Below are 10,726 nucleotides of genomic sequence, written 5' to 3' on the forward strand. Positions count from 1 at the left end.
GGATCATGCCTAGGATGAGCATTCCCTTGCCTCGAAAAATCATGTCAAGAGAGTTTAACAGGCAAGTGCTAATAGCATAGTTCTTCTAGCTGTCCATTCCTCTAAAAGTTTTGATGCAAATCTGTTTTGGTTGATGGGTTCTGGGTCTAAAATGCTATTATTTTGCCAGCTCACTAGCAAAATAATACTTGGCATTTAGCTAGTACACTCTAACTGTGCCCTTTCTTAGCAGCTTTAAAATAGTAGCCAAGAAAGCACACCACAGATCAAATGCTTGGTAGGTAAAAAGCTGACTGATGACTAAATTTTTTTTTTTTTTTTTTAACATTTTATCAGTAAAAGTTTTCAGAGATGCTTCAACTCAACTCTTTATTACCCACTGGTACTTTAAATAATTTTCTAAAAAATAGGTTTGAAATTTACTTAGTCACCATGTTGCTAGGAAAACAAAGGCAGGATAGCTAGTTGAGCATAGACTGTAGATACAGACAGGAGATCTTCTATATCTCTGCTTCTTGAAAAGCCTTTGAGATCAAAGAAAGGAAGGTGGAATGTACCTTGCTGATAGCGCAAACTCATAGAAAATAACTACATGCTGTCTTTTGTAAAACAGCAGCATTGCTACTGTGCAGAGAACTTGCATTAGCAATCGTTTTTCAAAAGGTTAAAATAAACAAGAATAAAGTGATGAACCAAAAAGCAAAATGGCTATTTTATAAATTAGTTAAGCATAATTTCCTCTATTTTTTATACAGTTGCTTGCCAATGCAGTTTATTTCAGAGTATTCAAAAAGGCTAGTCACTGCTGGTGGCATTTCAGTCAAACAACTTTCTGAATACAATAAATGGCTATGCTTTATAAGAAGAATGAAAGTCTGATAAGGAGATAGAGCTGCATCTAGTTATATCTCAATCTCTAGTGTCAAGATACAGATAGAAATACTGAACATACCATCAGGTAATGTAGTTGTATTGCAGGGACAAAAAGGGGTATGTTTTATATTCAACATGAACAGAATATGTATTTTGCATCTTAAATATATTAATAAACATGTTTTAAATGTTTAAGTACGTATGTGTTACCTATTTGTTACTTTGTAGAAGAAGATGTTTCCTTATCATGACATATTATTTTTTAGTTGCAATGGAGAGCTCTTTCCTTTTTCATGTAAAAGGTTGTAATAGTGCAGTCTAGCGTCACTGAGGAGACTGTATTTTTGTATAATGCCACAAGATCTGTTTGGAAAAAAAAAAAATTAGAAAGAAACTTTGTTTTGCAGACCAAAAGAAAGATACTGTCATGGCCCATATCAAAATGTTAGATATATTGTATACAATCTGTATATATGCTATATATAATGGTATATACAATGTGGAAGACACAGTAATATAATAGTTCCTGTGTACTGTTCTTGTAACATTAGATCTTTTTAATAAATAATTCTCTTTTTATTGACTTTTATCTTATCTCCTGTCAGCTCCTGAATTGTATTCGTAGAGGACAGGGTACACAAACATTTTGGATTCCAACAGCAACAACCTTTTAATTACATGACTGTCAAGAAGAAAATAATGAATCTGCAATAGTGAATGTGGACAATGCATCCATTAAAGTTAAACAATTTTTTGGCATCTTTCTAATTTCACATATGTGTTGGATTCCTTGGGTAGATATTACTTTTATAATTAGATAAATGAAAGGTGCAAGAAGGCTGGAACCCTCAACATGAAACTATACCTAACAAAAATTGCAAAATAAGTCTGCAAATTAGCTTCAGAGATAAAAGCTCTGCATTTTGAAAAAAGAATGATGAAGAGAAGTGCTTTTTAAGGAAGCCGCCAAGGGCAATCCTCTATATACTGAAGTATTATATAGTTTCTGAGACCACTCTGGCATGTATAACGTTCTTTCTCGTGTCACCGATACCCCATGGCCATGCAGGCACAAAAGCACAGCGTGGCTATTTCATGTTCAATTGAAAACTTTAGTTGCTTTGCCTTATACTTGAAATACTTTGTGTGATAAATCACAACAAAAATGCTTTCAAAAATATGCATATGCTTTTGGAGCAAAAAATGTAATAATGGATGACCCAATTATAGCAAATATTTTTCTTTTTTCATAGTTTTATTTGAGTTTTTAATAATCCCCAATCACTTCTTTATGAAATGAATATTTATAGAGGTAAATGACTTTGCAACAGAGTACGAAGTCAAAAAGCCCATTTTGGAAATAAAAATTGATTGCCACAGTCACCATTTGAACTGAGACTTCAATTACAAAATGGGTATGTCTTAAATAGCATATTATATCAGGACTCCCATTAAATTAGTTATGAATGTCACAGAAAACTGTAATGACCTGGTTTTGCTGACATGGAGAACTGTGCATATTGAAAATCCATATCCTATCAGAACTTTTACCAAACTGCAACCCATTCTTGCCCTTTCATGGCCATCATCCCAGTTCCTCTGAAGATGAAAGACATTTTCCTTCTTAATTACTTCCTATGCTTTTGAGCAAAACAATGTCAGGGATAAGAGAAAATGAACAGCATTTATTACGATAGGTTAGTTGCCTTTAGGCTATTACAAACAGCCTCCCTAAGCATGCCTACACACAGGCTGCTTCCAAGAATACTGTCCCTGAGTTTGCTCTAAGACTTTTCTCTCAATTCCAGTAAAGACAGACCTGAGCACTGACTGCCTTTATTCTGGTACATCTTTTTAATATTTTAAACAAGATGATGATAGTGTGTATATATATATTAAGACACACAAGCCTAGAAGAAAAATCTATGGAAAATTGTACACTAGCAATTTCAATATTCACATTACTTATTAGAGGGGTCAGCTGCTTAAGCAAACTGGCACAGATGTTTAGATGTGCAGCTATTCTTCCCTCCTGTGCTCCTTTTCTGCTGTCAGACTATTAACTAAGCACCCCAGCTTGTATAAGAAACCTACCTAGTCATCAGAAGAAAATGATAAAGAAATCTGCGATGCATCTTGGTTCATATTTTATTACGATTAAATAGATATGTCTGGTTAGAGAAAAATACCCTCCTCTTTGGTATGTTGCTTTTGTGGGTTTTTTTCACTTTTAAGCTCAAACTCATCAATTCTAAAAAAATATAGAATAAAAACATAAGAGAGTCTTCCTGAAAGATACAGTTATCAAGATGAATAGCAAAGGCAGGCACTATTCATGTTAATTACAAATAAAGGTATTCAGCATATTTTGATTTTCATACAGAAAATAAGATTGGAAAATGCATCAATTTCCTTTCAGTAACAGAAAACATGTGAATAAAAAGATGCTGAAAGTATCTGAAACATACATGGGTCAAAGCTTTAGCAAGTACAATTTTACTCAGTTGCGTTGCTCTGATGCCTGGCTAAGCAAGCATTTCCATTTCATAACGACACCATCTCTTATCTTCTACAAAAGGGACTTTTTAAGACAGGATAGTAAAACAAGGTAGTCCTCCTGATATTCCTGTAATACTTCACCACGTGGAGTGTCTGGCTGACTTAGAAAAGAAGCCTCAATTCAATTGCTTTGTTTTGTATAATTCAATCCCTTATTTTTGAGTAATATATACATCCAAATCTATCATTATTTTGGAGGGAGTCATTCTAGGTCATGACAGCATTTTATATGTATGTTTGTTCAAATTAGGAAGTTTCACATGTTCTTTAGGTGAAAAAAATTAATGCCCACTCTGCTGTGACCATTAATTCATAATACATGGGCTGTCAGATGATCTGTGGAGGTAATGCGTAAGCCTAGTATTAGTTCTTTTCTAACATGGAGAAAACTCAAAAGCAAATCGTTGATGTTTTCTGGTTATACTACATTTACTTCAAGTTCTATTAGGAAAAAAGAAATAATCCAGGGTACACCGAGTGTATCTCCTGCCCCTATTACAGAGATGAAAAAGTAGCACTTCAACCTGCTCTACAAGTCCCTGGGCAGCCACTTCTTCCTCACCCTGCCCTGTCCTGTGACAAAGTGCAAAAGGGTACACGTGTGTATGGGGTGGGGTGGGAGGAGAGACAAAAGGGGGAGGAAATCCACAGGCACAATTCGCCATGAGGATGGCCTGGAGTTCACCCAAGCATCTTGACCTAGCAGTGTTTGCCTTCCAACAAGCCCTCTGAAAGGGTAAGCCTTTTCCCTTCCAAACATACAGGAGACAAAGCATTTTTTCCCCATGTCAGAATGATTGCACTAGATTAGATTACTTAAAAAACTAAGCTAGCTTTCCACTGTGTTGGATTGCTATCTGTCCACTTTCTGACTTTTTCTCAGGGAATAGAAGCTAATCCCACAGCTTTTGAATGGGAAGTGAAAGGAATTTCAACACTACAAATTTCTCATTAAAAAAAGCATTTGATTACCCAGAGTACCCAGAAAAGAAAATACCAGTCTTTAATGCTCTTCACAAAAGCTTTGGCCTTTAAATGCAGGAGATAAAGTTGGCAGGTTGCCGACTGAACATATTATTGCAGCATGAGAAACAGGCTTGCAGTGGCAAAAACTTCATCAGATTTCTAGATCATAAATGGCTTCAATATTGCTGGATCTCTGCAAGTTTGCTTTGCAGAATGGTGAAGTCTTTCCTTTTGGTTAATTTTTTATTAGACTCAAACATTTCTTGAAAGTTTCTGATTTACTAAGAGCTATGACACTGAAAGTCCTTCAGCTCAAGAGATCTGCAGCACCTTAAACCTTGATGTGACAGCATATTGGCAAACATACTCTGTTTGCTCAAGGCATAGCTAGTCCCACAACTCTTCCCTCCACCAAGAAAATATTTATCTCCATGAACTACAGTGAGGTGGTGAGGCATTTCTATTCTTAAATGGCTGATGAACACTCTCTTACTTCTAGTCAAAGAGTACAGCTGTTAAGCTACTCTAAACATCTGAAAAAGGTGAGAAAAATATGGGGGAAAAAAAGTCTCAAAAGCGAGTATATCGTCTTGTATAAACTGGCAAACAAGCCAAACCCAAAAGGAAACTATGTGACTCCCATAACCCTCTCCATCCAGATGATGGCAGGGTGGGAGGTCTGTTCCCCTGCACCCCCGCTTTAATTTGCTGAATTTCAGTAGAGTAGGATCTCTAGATGCTGTAGAGGAGGAATGCCAGCCACGAAAAGGGAGCAACAGGCTGGCTGGCTGTTTTGTGGTTGACGCTGCCAGTTTTACAGAAGTGAGGTGAGAGACATCTGGCCACCTTATATCTGCTTTGGACACCTAAATCTCAAAATTATGATAATACTAAGCCCTTTCAGGTAATTAAATGGCAGGTAATGCTGAAGCACTCCAGAATGACTGCACAAAACAGAGTGAGGGAGGAAAAAGGCGGCAAGTATGTTTCAATGCCAATAAATGTGAGGTGAAGAAAATCTAAACTGTGCTTACCTCATGCTGAGTGTGGAACTGACAGGTGAAACTCGGGAAAAGGCACTTGGAATCATCTCAGAGGGAGTCAGAAACTCATGGCTTATGATATAGCAGCTGCTATAATGCAGTAAAAGTTAGGTATCATCAGGAAGGTTGTTGAGAGCAAGATGAAACAACACTTTTCTGCAAGACAAAACTTTGGTTTTATCACAGTACTGGTACTGCGTGCACTTGAGGTCTCCACAGCTCAAAAAAACCATAACAGAGATAGCATAGAGAAAGACAACTAAAATGATCAAGGGTAACATCTAGAACATCTACCACCTGGGGAGAGGCTAAAAGGACTAGGACTCCTCAGTTTGGCGACAAGCAGGCAGTGGATAAGAAGCTATCACACCCCAAATTTCTCTCCCATTTTTCCTTCCTGTGCAATGGACAAAGCACAAAAAAGGTCTGTGAAAGACTGACACCCAAACCTCCTCCTCTTCCTGTTTGGAAACTGTGGAACCCAAGTGCTTTAAATTCAAAGTTAAAGATCCTACTTTATCTGTCCAATGAATATTGAACTATTCACACAAAAAGCTCCAGTATTTAAAAGATGCTATTTCAGAACACTCTCTATTCCGAGGGCCAGAGCAAACAAATTTATTCCCAGACACATGATACAAATCACAAAGAAAAGGCATTTGAGATCCATTAAATCTTCAGCTGGATCTTTAAATCATTTGTGGTAGACAGAAGAAAAAACATGTCTGCCTCTCTTTTACAAAGGGACACTCACAAACATTCATAAGAAGCTTGTGAACGTACCCAGGCTAATGAAACCACCCCTCCCACATGGACGTAAAATGTAGGAACTGAAACTGGATCTTCAGAATCAAAGTCCAGCATTTCCACCACTGATTGCCTTTAAATCCTTATTGTCATTGTTTTAATTACTACTGTTCAGGCTGTAATCTCGTGGTGCTTGCAGGCCATCTTTGTTATCTGCTAATAACTAATCAACTACAGACTGTAAAAGAACAAACACAAAACTCTACTAAGGATCTTCCTATCACTGCACCATCTCTTAAGCTAGACACAGAGCCTGGGAGAGTTTTAGGTATGACAGCAGAGCAAAAGCTAATATCTGTTCTTACTCTTTTGAGTAACAACATCACATTTACTGCCAGACCATCAGAGAATGGGGGAAATGAAAATGCAGCATTTTTACCTTCTCTTTCATGCTGAGTACACTGGCTGGAATGATTTTGGTGTAATGTAGTATGCTGGTTTTGGCTGGGATAGAGTTAATTTTCTTCACAGTAGCTAGTATGGGGCTACGTTTTGGATTTGTGCTGAAAACAGTGTTGATTGATAACACAGGGATGTTTTCATTAGTGCTGAGCAGTGTTTACACAGAGTCAAGGCCTTTTCTGTTTCTCAACCCACCCCACCAGCGAGTGGGCTGGGGGTGCACAAGGAGTTGGGAGGGGACACAGCTGGGACAGCTGACCCCAGCTGACCAAAGGGCTATTCCATGCCATATGATGTCATGCTCAGCAATGAAATCTGGGGGAAGAAGAAGGAAGGGGGGGGGGGGGGGGGCGTTTGAAGTGATGGCGTTTGTCTTCCCAAGTAACCGTTACCTGTGATGGAGCCCTGCTGTCCTGGGGATGGCTGAACACCTGCCTGCCGATGGGAAGTAGTGAATGAATTTCTTGTTTTCCTTTGCTTGCGTGCACGGTTTTTTGCTTTACCTATTAAACTGTCTTTACCTCAACCCACGAGTTTTCTCACTTTTATTCTTCCGATTCTCTCCTCAATTCCATTGGTGGGGGAGTGAGCGAGCAGCTGGGTCGTGCTTAGTTGCCAGCTGGGGTTAAACCATGACATGTAGAAAAGATGCCTGAATGATGTAGGTTATAATTTTAAAACTTAGTTTACACACATACTCACTAATTAACTTGAACAGCAGTTTATAAGACCAGTTTTGACTCTGCCCATTTAATGAACAAAATCCAATCAACCACCCTGTTAGCGTAAATGGAAAATACATGTCTGCAAGAATGATAAATAACTGATTGCCATAGTGATTAGCATAACATGCCTCCTGGGAAGCTATTTGGCATTCAGTTCTCACTAGCACTTTTTAAGGATTGATACAAGTCTTGGTGTGCTTTGCATTGCACTTGCAGCTTATTTAAATAGGAAGACATCTTTCTAGATCTGATGACTGACATTTTCATTTTAAAGTTTTACATTTCTGTCTATAAGAAAATGAATCATATTTTTCAAACTGTTGCGGGTGTTTTCACATAAAACGTATGTTTGGCTCATTTCATTAAAAAAAAGCAAATTTATTTTTAGTGGTCCCAGATGCTCCAAGCATTATAGCTGAGCTAAACCAGCCTCAGAAAAGCTGTTGCTGACTCACAGTTAAGCAACCTAGTGACTTTGGAGGCCGTGTGCTCTACTCTGAAAGTTTTTAGAGCCATTGTATACTTCAACTAACTGGGCTGTAGAAACATTCAGAAATTAAATACAACAGATAATCCCCTGGATTAAAAAAATGGATGATATCTTGAATACAGTTGAGGTAATTTGAAATGCTACTAACAGCACAGAATATCTACATTTGAAAAAAGGGCAATTCAGCTGCTCTTTTTAGTTCCTTAACTTCAGTTTCAATTAGGACTGTGCTTTAATATGTTAGTCCATATTTTTAACGTATTAGATTGTTCAATATCAGACAAAATCCCCTTCAAACACAAAATCAATCTGGGAGGCTTTACAGGAGACTGATGTGCCTGTCACAGAATTGACTGAACTGTGGGCAAAGCTCCTCCTGGACTGCAGGATCTTGGGTCACCATCTCAGACTGGGTCAATAGAGCTGCACTGAGTGTTTCTTCCATCTTGCATCTGTATGGGTTCACTTCAGCCCAAAAGAGTCGAGTTGCAAATAAATTCTATTTAAATTCTGCAAGTTAATACAAAAATCTTGAATCAAATGATTAGGAAAAACAAGCAGCTCATATATTCAACTTACTTTCCCTATAAATTTAAAGGAGGCACAGTTTCCAGAGAGGTACAGTAGAAAAGCAGGAGGGAGGGAAATAACCTCTCCAGCTAGCATAGGTGCAGAAGAGCTAAAAAAAAAAGTGTTTGAACTGTTCCCTGAGCTCCTAAGGACAGGCACTGAGCTTTTATTCCAAGGAAGCACCCTATATAAATATAAGTATTGCATTCAGTGTTTTCAAAAACTGGGGTATCATCTCCACAGCAGCACCTAAATATAAATGCAAATTGTCAATTCAAGGAACCCAGATAGGAAACTGGGATCTCACTGACCACAGATATGGTGGAAACAAGAGTGAGAAATGAATGCAGGAAAGTATAATAAAAAAAACTTAAAAACTCCCACTCTTCCAAAGCACATAATATTAAATCTCAGAAACTACATACTACTAGCTGGAAAAAAAAAAAAAAAAAAAAAAAAAAAAAAAAAAAAAAAAAAAAGTTCCAGCAAAGAAGGAATTAACTTAAATTTCCTACCTATCTGGTGAATTTGAAATGTTTCTTGGCAATTCTTCCATTATTAAATGTGTATGGAAGGCACACAGGATTCCTATGGAATCCTGCTCTTGTTGCCTGTACACCTTACTCTAAACTGTTGATCATAAGAAGGAGATGCCAGTAAAAGGCTCCCTCTGTTCGTGGCCTCTTCCATGCCTGAAGGGTGAAGACTTCATCACCCACCACTAATTGTGAACTGCCTGAATACAAAATCCTGACCTTCATTCTGACCTTCAGTAACAGTACTAACCTGAGCAAATGCTGAGGAGCAGCTGTTTCCATTTTAGCTGAATAGCTCCTGCATAGCCTTGCCTGACCTGCTTTGGGAATAAAAATGCCTGCCCCACCCTAAAGCACACTGTAGACGTGGGCTTCAAAGGCTTGTAAATGCTGAACCTGTTTAGAAGCGTTCCATTTTCATAACTGAGAATAAATATCTTAGAAGGTTTTACCTTCATCACAACCCTGGAAAATATCTTCAGAGGTGTTACTTGAACAGCAGCTTCCCTGAGACTCTCCACTGAATATCAGAATGGCCCATGTGCAACCTAAATAGTTTACATTATGCAGACATGCAAGAGAGAGATGTGTTACACTACTCCTCACTTAGCCAACATTTATAAAATTGTCCAAAACAATGAAAAGCTGCCACTGAATAAAAAAACCTCTCCATATATGCACAAAGGCATTCATTATATTTGAAATGTTAGTATATTTTAAAGAGCTGAAACTACAAAAAAATTGGGCTAGGCTTAAGTTTAAAATTGATTCTACAATTTTACTCATTTACCTAAATGATACTTTTTCACTTGAATGCTTGTAAGGAACTCAGCAGAAGCAGAGATGGAAAAGAGTTAATTATACCTGGAGAGCGGAAGAATCCACCAGTGAGATAGTTACCTTAAAGGGAAAAGTCAGTATACTAAGGAAAAAGCCGTGAAAAAGACTACATACCAGAACATTCATTCTGACAATAAAATCAATTAGTCATAAAATGGTCTTCAAAAGTGGTCTTCCCATACCAGTAAACATTTGAAATTATATTAAAAAGATAAATAAACTGTATTGCAACATCACATAAAGCTGACAGTCCGATGCCCATACAGATATGTATAAAACCCAACAGACTGAAAAGAGAATAAAAGTAAAACTAAGTATTAAAATTCTTAACATCCAAAGTTCAAAGAAATATAATTTTCCATTGCAAAAAAAAAGATCACTTCTCTTCAGGCCTTCCAACAGTATTCTACGCAGTTTTCTGAATAATTTGGCATGTTTCATGTCAAGCAAATTTTCCAAAGTGAAGTTACAGAATAGAGTCTAAAATACTTATGGCCTCTTTTGTCCTTAGCTTGTATGAACCTGTAGCTTTTATAGCACTCATCAATGGAAGCATTAAGCAGAAATCATTTATTTGCTCTAACACTCAGTAATAATGTCAACATGTCTCACACCTTCAGACTGATGCTTCTCTCTGGTATCCAAGTTCAAACTGGGCATATTTGCTACAGTGTTTTTCAGTTAAGATCTGGACATATTCTAGCTAAAAGTTTTCCAGTCAGTTTTGTAGTGTCTGTATTTCAGCCCAAGGGTTCCCCCATATATTACAGCAGCAAAGAAGTAGGAGTTTAAAACTCCTTTTTCTCTGATGTAGTGGTTGTATATACAATTCGCCTTCATTGTCAAGCACACATGCAAGGTGTGTACACGTGCCTGATGTACCTAAATAAATATCAGTTGACGTTGTCATTAGGT

The sequence above is a fragment of the Platalea leucorodia genome, assembly GCF_965183815.1.
Source record: "Platalea leucorodia genome assembly, chromosome: 2".
Lineage (NCBI taxonomy): Eukaryota > Metazoa > Chordata > Aves > Pelecaniformes > Threskiornithidae > Platalea > Platalea leucorodia.